Source organism: Poecile atricapillus, chromosome 3 (genome assembly GCF_030490865.1).
Source record: "Poecile atricapillus isolate bPoeAtr1 chromosome 3, bPoeAtr1.hap1, whole genome shotgun sequence".
In the NCBI taxonomy this organism is placed as follows: Eukaryota; Metazoa; Chordata; class Aves; order Passeriformes; family Paridae; genus Poecile; species Poecile atricapillus.
Genome location: NC_081251.1, coordinates 90,754,295 through 90,770,976, shown reverse-complemented (window position 1 = coordinate 90,770,976; position 16,682 = coordinate 90,754,295). Strand labels below are relative to the sequence as shown.

General features: G+C 35.9%; 1 protein-coding gene across 2 annotated transcripts in view; it reads left to right on the top strand.

Annotated features, from left to right (window-relative positions):
• The window catches only part of CAMKMT (calmodulin-lysine N-methyltransferase), a 214,242-nt gene that overhangs the window by 68,889 nt on the left and 128,671 nt on the right, over positions 1-16,682 (top strand). The gene's annotated exons all lie outside the window — the stretch shown is intronic.

Here is a 16,682-nt window from a genome sequence, read left to right as displayed (position 1 = left end):
TGATCTCTTTAAGAAATGTCCCATAGGATAGGGCAGGCATATACATGACAAGGATTTAGATGATCAAAACAATTAGAGGATAAAAAATGGCTGTATGTGATTGGATGACTTAATACAGAGTTATCAGAGATAGGAAAACTTCCTCTATAGTTAAGTATAACAATCTGTTTTTAAAGGGAAAGAAATTTCATAGTCCGCATATGATTCTGAAAAGGTGTTTCAAATCAGTAGGAATACCTGGGTTTAAGGCTTGTGAAATTGTTCTTAGAAAGCACTTGCTTTGGATTGAGTAATATCTGGAATGGCTTTTTGGACTCCCAAATTAGAGAGACATCAAGATGACAGGTCCAAACCATGAGTTACTACAGTAATATAACATTTTAAAGCAATCTCTATTCCTGAAACACAGGTGAATAGGAGCTCTTGTAAAAATATGGGTATTACTCGCCTTGATTTGTTTGCTAGATTTCTCTGCTCTGCCTAAATAGATAGCAGGTTTGGAAAACAGATTTTCTTTGTTTTGAAAAGTAAATTTAAACCCAGTTTTCAGCTTGTTTCTTTTCCAGCCTGGAAGGGAATTAATCTAATAATGATATTTAAAACAAAACACCTCGTATGCTCCCTTGAAGTGGTATCATGTATCAGATTCATGCAGTTCTTGGTGTAACTGCCTGCTGCTCTCCTGCCCTCTCTGCTGGCCTGGTGCTGGTGTCCTATCTCTTCTGGGGTAAAACACTTGTGTGTGTGTGTAGAGTTGATCAGTATATTAATCTAAAGGAAAAATAAGCGTGGGTTTTGTTTGGGGTTTCTTTTGTGGATTAGCCTTCCATTGATTTTGATGTACAGCCCTGAATCACCAAGTCTAGTGCAGGAGTAGTTGCTGGAGTGTGCTGTTTGGAGAGGAATGAGGAGGGTAGAAAGAGAAGAGTGATAGTGAATAACCATTAGATTGGGGTACTGTACATCTCAGAGTAGTTTATACCTCTCAAAGGAGAAGGCCTATGTAAGTAGGCAGACCCACGTTCCTTTTTGCTCTGATGCAGGCAGAGAAAAGCCTCAAGGGTGGTGAGATTTAACAGTACAGGTAAGCAGATGTAATGTCTAACTGTGCCCGAAGGGAGCTTCTGCACTCATTTCTACAAACACCCAACTTGACTGCAGTTCTACCACTTCTCTTGCCACCAGTAAGTCACTGTTCTGACTCCACATCAGGTGATATTGGGGCTGAAGGCAGGGGATTGGTAATTTTCATAGGTTTTTTAGGTCTAAAAACCTAGTGGTTTTAGTGTTCTAAAGTGTCTTTAGTGTTCTAAACTAGTCAGGGGAGAGTCATTCAAGGCATGGCTTTGTTTTGTTTTCTTGCAAAAAGGCAGAAAAAAGTATTAGCATAGAAAATGAATTGCTTGTTCTTTATTGTGGCAATAAAGTAGTTTTCTTATTGATTAATTTAAAAAAACCCAAAAACCAAATTGGAAAGCAAAATGGAAAAATAGCTTTTTCCCAACACCAAAAGAAAGGCTGGGTATTTCTAGCAGTCAGTGTTGAATGGCCAAGTATACGTTCAGGTCTGCCTTTTTACAATATTTCAGTTTCCTTGTAGCTCTATTGTCATTAAGTCCTGGAGGGGATATGTAGAGAACAAATTGTGCTATTGTTTGTGCCCAGTCAAAGAGATACTCATGCCTTAGGAATGTCTCTCAGGTATTTTCTCGTGTTTCTTTCCTGGTTTTGTAGTTTCTTTTCAGTACTGAGTCTTTTGAATAACAATTACTTCTATATCAAACCTCAATAAATACATCTCTGCTTTGCAAAACTCTGACTTTAATAATGTCCCTGTTTTAAGACCTTAAATTTAAGACCTTGCTCTTAAATTATGTTATTTTTATTTTGCTCTAATCAAACTGATAGCAGGGTGGTATGTGCTATTCAATGTCTGCCTAGCTTTGAGCTCCCTGTTAATGCTATTCCTTTCAAAGAACTATGCTGTATTTTATTTATTTTGATAACATGTTCTACTTGACAGAATGAATCACTGTTGTGAGAGTCTCTTTCCTGTAATGTTACTTCACCTAGGCTTCTAACTACATTACATCTAGTTTAAATTTGTTTTGCTCTGCCATCATTTTTTATCCATGCCCATCTCTTGGATTTTGTAGAACAGTGCCCTGATGTATTCAAATAGAATTATCATCCCTTAAATTAAATACAGAAGGGGTAGAGACTGAGGAGAAAAAGGTGGCATATTTGTAAAATTAAATGTTCCTAGTTTTTGTACTTAAAGGGTAGTAAAACTTAGTTTTGCATTCTTGATTAGTAAACAAAACTGCACTGACTTTCTGCACAATTGCTTGTTTTTTACGTAAGTCAGATATATTGATTTGAAAAAGATAAACAGCAAACATTAGTGCTTTTCCATGGGTATTTCCACATGTTTGTTTATCTGTTACTGAGTCCAACATTATGTGGGACCTTCAAAATGCATATATTTTAATGCTTTTATTCATCACCTTCTTTGTAAGGTTATTCTGATGCAGCATCGATGTCTTTGATGAAAATATTGCCTAAAAAAAGCTGATCTTATCCTACTTAAGAGTTTCTTGGGTTTATTTCAACTTATGCTTTAGAAGGAAAGTTGTTTGGCTCTGGGCCTACTAATACATCACAGCAGATAACATTGTGCTAACAACAAGGGAATTTTTGTTTTTCTGCAAAATTGCATTCATTGAACTGAATTAAGAGTTCAGGGGCTGCAATTTCCGATCTCAAATCACCTTGATACTACTTAGACTGCAGGCAGAAGTTGGAGTTTATTTTAGAAAACATGAAAATGCTTTTAAAGGGATGACTTAGAGGTAAAACATCAGCAAAAGTGGGGACACCTGCTGTTAACAAAAGTGCCTGCACGTTTGTCAGAACAACATCCCCGGCAGAGGGAACCGCCGAGTGAAATCCTGACCGCTCCTGGGGAGATCCCATAGGTGGCAGCAGTCACTGCAGTTTAGAAGGTTAACAATGGAATGATTTATAGCTACGAGAATAAAGATGTCATAGCTCAGCTAATGGGATCTTTCTACGAAAAAGTGCTGCTCTTTGAAATATGATAAGTAAGAAGAATGCCACTTACTTTTACAGTTGGCTCTTAAGGTTTGACTAGTTCTTTGTCTGTAACTTATATTTTTAATATTGTTCCTAGAGAGGGTTTAAGGGAGACAGAATTTTATAGTGCAATGCTATGAAATACAGTAGAATAGCCAGAGGAAAAGACCTGATGGTAATTAAAAAAACCAAAACAAAACAACAAAACCACTCTTGTTAATTTCAGTGCTGGAATTGCAAATTCTATGTTACTGTGTAAGCTTTGTCTGATAATCAGAAGATTTAATGGTGCAAAGTAAAGAATATTGTTTTGCTTTTGAGAAGCCTGGCTGAAATCAGGTTGTTTTTCTAAACTAAATGTATATTTGGTGCAATCTTTTATTAACATAATTGCTATACTTCAATACTGCTACATCTCTGCATGAAGATGCCTCAGAATGGAAGTAGCCATATTCATTGAATCATTGTTGCTCTCTGGAATGAAGGAGAGAAGCTTGCCATTTGAACATCATAAACAGAATAGCTTAGTTAAATGACCCCAACTGAATTAATATGTGCTGCTTGTAAATATATTTTCTTTTATATGCCATTGGGCAAGTAGCTATGCTGTTTTCATTTTTAACTTAAACCACCCCCCCCCCCCCACCACCTTTTTATAAGTGACAGGTGAATTAAATTTGATCTTTTCTCTCCAGAAGTACCATAGCATAAGAAATATCATGCCATGCTTCTGAAAACCTAGGGTTTTTTCTTTTATGTTTTTATCATGGAAGGTATTTTACCCAGTACTGTGTTCAAATTGTTTTGAAAAATCATTGAAGCTCATCTCTTAGTTGTTTTAAGAAGAAAAGAATAGAATCACCTCACTCATTGTGTCATTTCAAATAAAATAGTTAGAAGTGGACTTTCTACTGACAATAAATAAAACTGTTTACTCCTGTATCAGTGTGAATCCCTTTTTTCTGGGTGAACACATTATTGTACCCTCCTACATATATAAATATTCTTCCTAAATGGAACATTTGTCTAGCTAGCATTTTGCACTGTTACAACCTTCACCTGTTCTCTAGGACATGCCTTCATGTAGGTGCTATATCATGTTGGAAACTTCCCTGTTTCTTCTCTATACAAAAATCCTCCATTTGTACAATATTCCTGGAAGGTAAAATTTCGTAGACAGATATCATTAAATAATTATACAGGTAAGCAAGTACAAATAAATCTCTTTTGTTCTTTTCAACAGTCTTAGAGTATTTTAAAAGTAATAAATCTACCAGCTTAAAATGTAACTACAGGTTTTGGGGGTTGTTTTGATTTTTGATAGTCCTGTGCTAAATCTGTGGGAAGGACTTTTTTTTGTCCTTAGAAAAAAGTAAGGTTTTTAATAGGGAAGTACTGCTTATTGCCATATACACCGAGACTTTCAGCTGGTGTGTTTCTAAATCACAAGTGAGATAATAAATTATTTCATATGGCCTTTGAAGTTCAACTGTTTTCACTGAACTGTCTAAATAGAATCATTCATCAATCAGGGGCAGAATTAATATAATATGAAATAGTCCCTAAAACCTCTGAAAAATGTTTTAGAGAATGAGACAGCACTGAAGCAATTTATTAGTCAAATCTCGTTTGACATATTTGTGGCAGTAGCTTTGTTTGGCAGATTTCATAGGCCTGCTGCATGAATCAGGTGTGCAGGATCAGGACTTCTCCATGGTTTCTGTCTTCTTATAAATTGTGCATACACAGCATTCCTCTCTTACTGAGACACAAAGGAAAAGTACAATTTTAAATGTATGAAATGGTGAATTAAACTCTCCAAATACTCAAAACATAAATTAATTGCTGCACAGCTTTTCTTCCATGTTGACAATAACTGGCTATATTTTAGGGATATTTACTTAATTTTCATTGATTATTTTCTTAATTATTCTTCTTCATGTTGTAAATTGTTCTTTGCTAAACATTATCCAGTAATTACCTGCATAAGCAATGCCATGTTAATAACAAATTGATTCAGAATTTCCCACAAAAATTGGATTTATTTTTCTTCTAATTCTTTAGTGTAAGCAGTGACAGGAAGCAGGAAAACAGGAAGCAAAATAGTTGTTGCTGTGTGCTTTGTTCTTTGTGTGAATGTCAATCATTCACTTTTCTGTATCTAGGAGGGTTTTAGTTTTGAGAACTACAGCACATGAGTTGAAATCTGTAGAGCATTCCAGAGTGGTTATGAACACTCAGCTTATGTCAGTGGAAGCAAGCAGTTTGGCAAGTGGAAGAGATCATTAGATCAAAGCAGTTGGTGCTGAGGCTTACATGCTTAAAGTGTAGCAATCTAGGTTAGGGGGTTCTACCTCAGACTAGTTTTAGTTTGGACTGTTGAATGAAATGCCTTCACCAGAGCTGTGATTTGAGGTTGTTCAAGGAACCAGTTACTGGTTTAGAATCCTGTGTCCCTATTACACTACATTTGGTGCACTTCCAAAGTGGAGTTTCTGACAGAATCTTCTCTGGAAAGAATCCAAGTGAACATACCAAAAGTCCTCCGCAAAGGTGACACCAGTGAGTTGAGTGAGAACAGCTGGCACATTCAGGTCACTTAAAGCAGCGTGAGTATGCAGGTGCAGCCTCAGAATTCCCAATGCCTTCAGAGCGCTCCTCAGGATTCAAAGCTTGGTCCTTTGGAAAGTGTTGGAAGGAAAGAAAAGAACTGTTACCTCTGCAAAGTGATTGTGAAAATCAAGATACAGTTTGGGGAAGAAACCCAAGATGTTAGCACTATTTTTGAATTTAACTGCTAAATTTCTGAAAATTTATTACAGAAGGCTATTGCAGGGATGTTACATAATTAGATTCAAGCATTTTGATTGTATTTGGTGTAATTTTAATGTAAAATCCAGGGAAGACTTCAAGCCCTTTGTAATAATGTATAAAGTACTATCTGGAATATCACTGTAAGTTCATTTAGCAACTTTTCCGTGCTTTTGTTTTGTTTTCATAATGTTCCTTCCTCCCTGCCCCTTCTTTTCACTGTCAACACTTGTCACAGGTTTCAGGCATCTCTCATTGTTGTCATTGACTCTATGTGTCAATGCTGTTTTTATTGCAAGAGAGCTGATGTGAATTATTAGCTTCCATAGGACACTGGTGGAAATAGAAAGGTGGACCAAGTCATCAGAAAAGGGGTGTGAGTACAGTTACTTTGAACTATGACCCAGTACCTGTATCTTGTTTCCAACAGCAACACAGCTCTCCAGTGTTAGTGCTTTCCTTGAGAAAAAGTAAATTCTCCTTCATGTCCTTGTACAGCTTGTTCTACATTGTCACCCAGAGGGGATGTCTCTTGAATGATCTTTTCTTTCAGTTCTTCTTATGAGAAATTAGCTTAATGAGACTAAGGAAAAAAATTGAGATGTTTCTTCATTTGGAAGAATTTATGTTCACTATAAAATTTATGGATTTCTTCCTCTCTTCCTCTGCCTTTATATTTAATGCTGTATACCTGTTACTACCTGTACTACCCTTTGTCTTCTTGGGGATTGGACAGTGGCCAAGAACATTAAGAACTCCTGGACTGTATCAATTCAAAGGGTCTCCTTATCTAGAGTGGTTATTGGTGATTCTCCAAGAAGGTGGAAAGGTACAGAGTGCTGTGTCTCTGAGGCAATCCCCTGGTTTCTGTGAACCTGTGGTTTAGGAGCTTCTTCACTTTAAGATAGTGCTTGTATTCTGGTTTTAATAGTTTTATAATGTATCATCTTTAGTTATGTAAATACTTGCTGGATTTATTTGCACATCCAGTGGCAAGGCATTCCTCATTTACTAATTTAACCATGGATTATGTTATAGAGTAGTTTTTCATTTTTTTTACATGGCTTCTCTTTCAGTATGATACTGAAGGGCAGATTGATAATAAAATAGTATAAAAGTGAAATCCCTACAAAGAAATATCCCACGTGCATGCACCTTACTCAGGTGAGAAATTCTTAAAATCACAAGTGTATGTTACTCATGGTGCTGAGACAATGTCTATGGTCACAGAAAGAAATAATAGTTTTCCCAAGAGTCTTCTTTCACCAGTCCTGTAAATTGCAATTAATGGGATATGGCAGCAGCACCCCCAGGTGCTGTGTACCATGGACAGATCCTGGGAGACCTGCGGATCAGCCTTGCAGAATTCCAGTCAGTCCTGCTCAGCTGTACTCTTTTCTTCTTTCTCTTGCAGCACAGCAGATTCTGAAAGGAATGTTTTGTAGCATTCATCCCAAACTGACATTGGTTAAGGTAGTGGCTGATAATTTGGGAATGTCCAAAATGAAATATAAGCACGTTTATGCTGTTTTATATTTTTATTCAGTGTCGGACCTTTACATATGATATAGATACATTTATTATTTCATAAAAAATACTCTATTTTACATCCTAATAATACATTTTAACTTATTTTAAATATTTTCCCTTTTATTTAATTTTAAGACATTTCTGTTGTTTTTATTTTTCCATTTTTTTCATATTTTTTCAAATATGCCCAAGGAAACCTGTGTATTACTGGTTGCTTTATATACATCAGTTTAGTAGTTCTTTGCCTTTCCAGACAGAAAGAAAATGCTTTAAACCGCTCTGTTTCAGATCCCACTCCTTTTCTATTAAAATTTGCATTGTCTTTTTGGACTTTTCCTATTAGTAGTGTGAGTTGGTTTCAAATAGAGGAAATATTTGAAAATCTACTATATTGCTGTTAGTAAGAAGTAATGTTCCATTTATTCTTTTAACCTCTGTTTTGTTTCAAATAGGTAATTTAACAATTTTTTTTTTCAGAGAATTCCAGTGTTAGTATAATTACTATGTATACTGCAACACAACTTCTTTTAACAAGGATAATATTGAATATGTCTAAATTAATATGTATGTGCCAGCATGAGTGTTTTGTTGTTTGATTCTTTTGGAATTTTCCAAAGCTTTCCCTAGCTCAGTCTGATCTGAACCGATCTGCTCCTTGTAAATATATGTTTCTTCTGTCTTCCATAGAATGAACACATCTATGACAATAAAAATTGGAAGTGGTTGTATTTTATCTTACACATTGTAAAACAGAGGATTTGTTATAATTCTGTCTCCTATATTGTGTTCTTGGAATTGGCTCTGTATAGTTTGAAAGCCTAGGTTCTTACATGAATTTTGTCTATTACACTGTTTCAATGATTTTCTTCATTGCTTACTGTGATTAACTTAATCTTTGAATATATCTTTTGAAGTCTATTTACGTGGTGTTAAAAGCCCGGATAGGTCTATCATTTTTCTATGCTCTTCCTAAACTATGTAAAGAGTTCTAGTAAACTGAGTTGTGCTTTCCCCTTAAAATCTGCCATGATACTACTCTATCATGTTGGTCATGTTTTTTTTCTATACGTATATATATATTCATGTGGTGATTTTCTTTGAAGAATAAAATTCTTCTAATTTTCCTGAACAAAGTTTGGTTTTGCAATGGGCACAGTCACCAGTTCTTTTTAGAAAGATAGCAATGAGGGGGCTGTGACTATCACAGGAAGTACAAGCACATGCTATGGTAACTAATATTCAGAGAAAGATAAGGTTCAGTTGCTGTGTTCCCAAGGGAAATGTATCTCCCATTTGTCATGATTAGGTCCATAATAAGTCACTTTAAAGACCAGGAGAACACAAAGTAATGTAGAACCTGCTCATTTGTGCTGACAACAAACATTATTGTCTTAACCTCAGTAAAGCTTTGAGCCGCTAAATATTGCACAGCATATTTTTTTATTAATTTGTTGTATTTTATTACTGTAGTAAGTTTTGTTTTTCATATGCATGTCTTTTCCTTTTTGTGTCCATACTAGATATTGGAAAAGTTCTGACACGTGAAAGGTGTTGTGCAGTAGACTAAGGTCAGATATATCTCACTTCTCTTTCAGTTTGTGGTTCCTCAATGAGTATACAAATCCGCATGCTATGATGAGTCCTCTTACAAATCAGAGTTACACTAAATATTCCTTCTTTTTTTTTATTATAGCACAGCAATAATTTTCTTGTTTAGAAACCTGTCTTTTGTAATTAGAGAACAGCTGATAACAATTGGAAAAGTCAGGAATTCCATTTTGTCATTGAAAGCAGAACGTATGTTAAACATGCGTTAGATATAAAAAATGGTATCTGAGAGATAGATGTAGCATTATCAATGTTAAAATATTAAAACTATTGATTTGAGCTGACCTTGATAAGTTGTTGTCCTGAAATAGGTACTATTTTTAAAATTTGTGAAGTCTTTCTAATGAAACATCAGAAATCTGTAAAAAAAGTAAAAAATCTGTAAGTAAAATTCTACAATATGGCATGGGAAATCAAGTGACTCCAGGGCTAATAGTTTTATATAAAGTGGACATAAATAAACTTGTGAAAAAAAACCTGTTGTGTGACTTGACAGAAGTAAAACTACTGTTTGCAAAATTGAGAATATTCACTACTTTGTCTCATGTAGTTGTCTTCTGAGGAAGGGCTCTAAGTCTAAAGGAGCTCCAAGTAATTGATTTGTCTCATGATACACAAACCTAAAAGGGATGCTTTACCAGGAGTTGCTCTCCTTTAAGGCAGTGTCTTTGGATCTCACAGTAACTAATTTCTGTGGATTGCTTTCTCCTGACACCAAAGGTTTTCCAGGAGGGAAGTTGACTGGGATAGTAGGTCTTGTAAGTGAAGCATTGACTTGCAGCTCTGAAGACTGGACTATATTTCTTGGGTCTGCTGTTGCATGCTTTTGTAACCCGAAGTCACTTGGAGGCAGATCCAGAGGCCAGTGAGGTTGGATGTATGACTTCTATTTGTCTTAGACTGGTTTTATATGAGCTCTTCTGCTTTTTTTGTTGTTCTCCATTTTCTAATCTCTTTAACAGTTGTATTCCTTTATCTCTTGCCTCTCATTTTGAATGTTAAACCCTAAAGTCTCTTGTAGGGACTGGCCTTTGCTAAATGGTTTTATAATTTAATGTTGATAACTGCAATTAAAGATGGTACTCTGGCTTGAGATATTACATAACATTACCAAAAACTGGAAAATAAGCACTGTAACATCTTAACTTTTGGTTTGTATTAAATCTCTGAGTGCCAGCAGAATGGTTGTATTGCCCATTTTAGAATGTAAATTGGTTTGGAAAAGTAACTGTCTACTTTCTTTTCCTCCAGCCTGAGGTGAAGTGGCTTATCCACTCTTATCCCTCAAAAGCCATGTGCACAAGAGTGTACTTGTGATGTCTGCCTGAACTGGAATAGTGATCTACATACTGTTAAAGGGTATTTAGAGTAAATTCTCTTTGGGGTTAATAACCCTTCAACTATTCATTCTGTAGCCTAATCTTTTTCAGTATTGCCGTGTAAAAAATGCAGAACCGAAATAGCTTGTTAAACTAGTACTCCAAGGAAATTATTGTGTTTTATATTTGGGGATCAAGTATAATATTGATAGTTTTTTCATCTTTACTTTTCTATTCTCCATAAAAAATGTTAAAAGTACAGTGATAGCTTTTGCACTTCAAGCAAAAAGGAAAAGAGTTTTTGTTTGCTTTGTCTGTACCAAATGAAATACTGTGCTGTGAATATTTTTTGCAGCTTGGAATGTTGTGATAGCTTGTATTGATTTAGTTTTGTGGTATTCACTTTTTAGCTTTTCATGAATCATGAAGCATTATTGTTGCTTTGTTTTCTTTGTTTTGACATGTTTTGCTTATGAAGCAAAACACTTGATAAAATACTAATTTCTGGAACACAGACTCATGCTTTGTTTATTGATAGTTATTCAGACTCTCCTCTGTATAAAGAATTGTTAATTTCAAATGGGCTTTTTACAGGCAATTAGTCTCCTGAGTACTTTCTAAAATTACATTCATTTATTTCACACTATTTTTGTAGACAAACTGATGTTGTTCTTTCTTATAAAGCTTTGAAACTTGGCCAGAGAGAGACTGTAATCCAAAGTACCTTGTAATACCTGCTGTCCTATTTGTAATGCATTTTCTCTGGTCATTCACTACTCTGTGCTCTCTTTAACACCAGTTTATGTTCATCTGCGTGCCACTGTGTTCAGTGTTTCTGCAAATCTACAAATTAGGGGCTTTCAAATTGCATACCAAACAATCAAGAAATTATCAATAACCATTTTATATACATATATTTTATCATACAGGAAATTAATCGCAGATAAAAGTAGCACAACCACTTTTTCAAGGTAAAGTCTTGTTGGGTAGATGAGACCAGGTTACTCTTGGCTCTATCCTGTCTGGTCTTGAAAACCTTTGAGGATAAAGACTACACAGCTTCTTAGGGCAACTTGGGTCATGCTTGGCTGTCCTCACAATGAAAAAGCTTTTTCTTCCCTTCCATTTGAAGGAGTTCCAGTTTCAATTTATGTCAATTGCCTCTTGTCTTCCTGCCATGCACAGCTGTAAAGAACCTGGCTCCAACTTGATAATAACCTTGTAGGTACTGGATGACCTCTTGCCCTTGTCTTGTTCAGCCTGAACAATCCCCCTTCCCTCAGCACCCTCTCCTCACAGCATTTGTGAGCCAGCTGCCTGACTAGCTTTGTGACCTCCCACTGAATTTACTCTACTTCCTCTTTCTGTCCTTCTGTCACTGCCAACACTGGACAACCACTTCCCTCAATCCTCTGTGTGTGTTTGTAGTCATACTGGCCAAGATGCAGCTGGCCTTCTTTGCTGAGGGCACACTGCTGGCTCCTTATGATCCTCCTTAATGTGCATACCAAAATGTTTGTCAATAGAAATTAATAAACTTCATTAGACCAAGCAATGCATTTGGAAGAAATGAACAAACTGTTAGTTGCACAAGCTGTCTCCTGGAAAAGAAGCAGCAGCAAAATTCAAACAGATACAAATTAGAATAAATGGTTACTCTGAAGTGAATTATGTAAATCAGTGAGGTAATCTGAAAGGAAGAAGTAAAAATGGGAGGTGGAACCTAACAAGGTGATCAGGTCATTAGAGCTTTAGGATACAGAGATAGACTGGTAATTATGCCTCTGACATGCTGAGGAAATGGAAGGAAGTCAGACATAAGGAAATACTATAAAATCAACATCTTACAATGTTGTTATTTTCCAGGAAAATTATGAATTTTAGATCTTAGTCTCTTCTTCCAAGGTAATGCACATGAATTCCTTAATAATCAAGACTGAGAGGAGAGAGGTGGTTTTTTTTCTTGGTGAAAAATGTTTTCCTGTTGGTAAATGGGTTTTATCAGTTGTCAGTGTGAATTTATTCTGATATGCTGTAATTTCTTTGACATATTTTACATGTTTCAATCAGTTGTTATTGAAATTTGGGACATTGCAGGAAGTATGGTAAAAAATATGTGACTTCTGATGATGATGTTGTAGGGAAAATTTCTCTCTTACTGTGTCAAGTTTTGCAGTTTAATACTGGGAAAATGTGAAAGACATCATCTGCCTTCAGTTTAAAGTTTTTATTTTAAAATTATTTTCTGAGTAGTTTTTAACAGGTAGTACACAGAACAGGGAAGAGTGTAACTTCACTGAGACTTTCTTTTTGTGGTAAGAAAGGAGGTGACACTTGATGGCCTGTTCAAAGAAGTGATCTGTTCTCAAAGAAGCATTCTCTTTGGGTACATTCTCTTTAGCTGAGCAATTCAATCATCTGAGCAAATTCAGTGATGTCTTGTGGCTAGACTTTTTGCTTTATTTTGAATAATTTATTTTGAAGAATGCCAAATTTTGAAGAGGTACACGTGTACATATTGCTGATTATAGGTTGATCATAGGGTTTATAAAGTTTCAATTGGTGTAGAAATTTCCTGGAAGTTGTGGGTTTGCTTAGGCTGCAGAAGAGTTAATTCTTTTTGTGTTAAATATGCAACAAATTATGTGGCTCTGAAGAAAAGGATGTTTTCTGCCTTATATATCTTCTATTTCCAGGTGAAATCTGATCATCTTTTCTCTGTATTTCATCTTTTTACTACTGACCAGTTTGTGCATGTGCAGTACTATTCTGACAGACCTTCTTATTGCCTTTCTCATTAATTTTTCATTCCATTTTGCCTACTGTAGTTCATATGATACAAATTTCCCTAATCCCAGATTATTTTATTTGTAGTTTCACCAATCTGTGCCTACAATAAATGTCGTGTTTACACTTACATTATTCACTATACATCTTGAGTGCTGCTTAGCTGCTCAAAGGTATGATGCACTGAGGAATTTTCAGCATCTGAAATGTCATTTCTCTAAAGACATTGCAAAACAGATTGTGGTTCTAGGTTTTCAAATGAGCTCTGTGTAAGTTTGTGGTGCAAATATAGACAGTGAAAAGTCATGTACATAAAATAGAGTAGGAGTACCTATGCTGTTTGCAATTATCAAGAATCTCTTTCTTAGGATGATGGTCCAGCAAAGTTCCAGTGGCTGCAGTTGTTGTATTGCTGGTGATTCAGTAAATAGTCCTTCTGTTTCTGAATGCAGTAACTGTGAATGATTTCATAACTGTGCATGTGTGTTTCTAGAGCCTATATGGCATTCTTTTCCTGACTGTTGGGCAAATATGAGATGCAAATCAGTGATGATTGGTTTAAAATTTAGTTCTGGCTGAAGATGCCTGCCTGTAAAAGTCCTGTTATTCTACTGTTTCACTGAAGTGAATTTCACTGTGACATAATCTTCTAGGGTTAAATTTGTGAGGGAATCAAATTATGAAATTGGAGGAGGCAGAAGTTCTATTGACAGAACTGGTCACAAGCCTGGAATCAAATGAAATACTCTCTCCCCTCAGGCAAAAGCTATGCACTCACTGCTGAAAGATCATGTCTCTTGACGCTACTCCTACAAAATAAATTTTATTTACACTGGGTAAGCCTCAGCTGCTTCCTGCCTCATGCTCAGAGTCTTTCCTTTATTCTAGAAGATTGTTATCTTTCTCTGCCTCTGCTTCTACTTTCTCTGTATCAGTTGGTCCACACAACTGAGTTGGAAGTGTTTTCAGAAACTCAAAATGGGCTAACAAGAATAAAGTTATTTAAACAGACTCAGGGGGCCTCTAATATGAAGCAGTAAGTTCTGTTTGAGAAAACCCAAGAAAAGGAATTAACTAGATTTCAGTCTGTGTCACCATTCATTGATATTCCCAATGATCTATATGATTTCCTGTTATATACTTCAAAGACCATTGCCACATCAAACCTTTCTTTTCCTTGTAGTCATTGGGAGCATTAGTCCTGTTGCCTGTAGGTGAGGTGTGTACTTGCCTAGTCTCAGGTAGCTGTCCTGTTTGCAGTCCTGTGTTAGTCCTGTATGCTCTCCCTTCACAGCGCTGTGGTGTGTCTGTTCTCCAGGCATCTGGGTGCTTCCTGTGCTTGGCTGGACAGGGAAAATCAGTTCGTATTAACATTGAGGTTGTACTTGACTGCTTTTTTAGGATAAGTATCAGTAATTTTTGTAACACTTCAGAGAAGGGTGGAGCTGTTTATGTAGAAGGTGAATCTTGCTAATTTTTCAAAGATTGTCCACAGCTGATGGCAGGGTTTCCTGCAGACGGACTGCTCTACTCTTCCACCACTCCCCATGCACTGGAGAGCAGAGCTCTCTGTGCTTTGGGGCTATGCAGTGATTTCACCTTGCAAAGAATGTGTAGCTACTGGTGGAGCCATGTGGCCAATGGGCTCTGTCTCTTGCTCTTTGCATAGCAGCTGCCTTGTAAAAAATCGCATTCCACATCAAGGATTATGTGGAGTAGTTAAATCCCATTGTGACAGCTTTCCAGTGTGGTTCTGTGCCAAGAAGACACAAGTCCTAAACAAAGAATTTTAATATTTTCATCCACTACTTCAACAAAAAAGTCCAAATTGTTTCAATTTTTTTTATAAGCCAAATGACATGGTTTAGAGGTAGCAGCATTTGAGTAATAAAATCAAGGATTTAAAATGTTTTTATTAATTTCATTTCTAACACAATTGGTATTTTTTCTTACATTTTATGCAAACCTTAAGTATGTTTTAGCTTACTACAAAATGAAGAGAAATGTGTTACATTAAAGTGCATGTCATTTGCCTGTGCATTGGGAGGTACCTGTTATTTTATGGCAATTTTGAGTTATTTTTCTGTCAGTTTGTATTCCTTTTAAATGCGACATACAGAAACCCTCACTTAGAACAACTCCCTTAGGACTCTCTCCTGGATGTCAGTAATATGAGCAAGAGGTACTGTGCAAAAGAACAGGTCATAAAAATGTAAACACTCTATCACTTACATGGGTGGTTCTCTATTTCGTTGAAAACCTGGACATGTAATTAGGTGAGGTTTTTTGTTATTAGTATCAGAACACAGCTATGGACATACTTGTCTTTTTACTTGTAGATTCTGAAATTTTTGGTTTTGTTTTGTAATTTATTTTTTTTTTACTGTATCCTAGTCCACTAGACGCTATACTACCTGGCTTTGACCAGAAGTTTACTGGGCAAACAGATGTTTATTTGCGCTGCATATTTTCAAAAACTAGGGATTGCAGCTATATATATGTAGCTGAAAATGCAATATTAACATTTTGTTACTGCTGATATATTAACGTTATTGCTTGGGCTAGGAAAGTGCAAATTAATTAGCCAGCAAATATTTTGTGGGTATCCTTTTGATCTTGGCCGTTCTGCAATGTAAAAACTGTTCAGAGATACAATTTTCCTTTGTTTTATCCTCATGTCTACCACAAATACAGTCCTTGCAGACTATCACTGCCACTGGCATTCCTGCTCTTGGGTCTCTGTTAAAAAAATTTAGAGGCGGTAAATTAGAATATTAAATCCATTTAAAAAGGATGTGACCTGAGACTTCTGTGTTTTTCTGGTATTCTTCATGCTAGAGTATTTTAAATTATCAATCTGAATTACAGGCTGGGTGACCCAAAGTCAGTTGCTGAGCTTATTTAATAGGGAATATTTTTTAATTTTTTAAAAGAACACAATAAAAAGAAGCTGGATATACCAAATTGATGAAATATATGAAATCTGTAAGTATTTTTATCCAGATGTAGGTGTTCATATTTTATATTAATAACTTTAATGGGGCTATTGATATAGGTTGGCTCTTCAGGCTTTAGTAGTAGCACACTGTGAATTTAGTTCCTTGGATACCACCTGTCTCTTTGTCATGTGTGTATGTAAAACACCTGGTGTACGGCACTGGTTATTTTTTGAAATGCCTTGGTGGCATTGCAAGGATAAATTAAATTTTTTTTGTAGCAGTCATATTTTGGTAATTGGTAAGACACCTACCATCCACATCACAAATATCTCTGTTTCTTTAAGGAAAAATATTTAAGTACTAGGACGCAGTTAAGGCTTTTTATTTAAGACATCAAATCATCATATATTTTTCCTGCATTTCTCACTTCTTTTTCATTTCCGTATCTAACAGAGCGTGGTATTTTCGTACTCCCCCATTCTCCTGACTAGACTGTTTGTGAGAGTGTAAGGTGTTTAAATTAGTTGTGGCAACACTATATAATACTCTAGAATATGGCTGTGTGGACTTCATAATCATTGTCTTAGTCTAC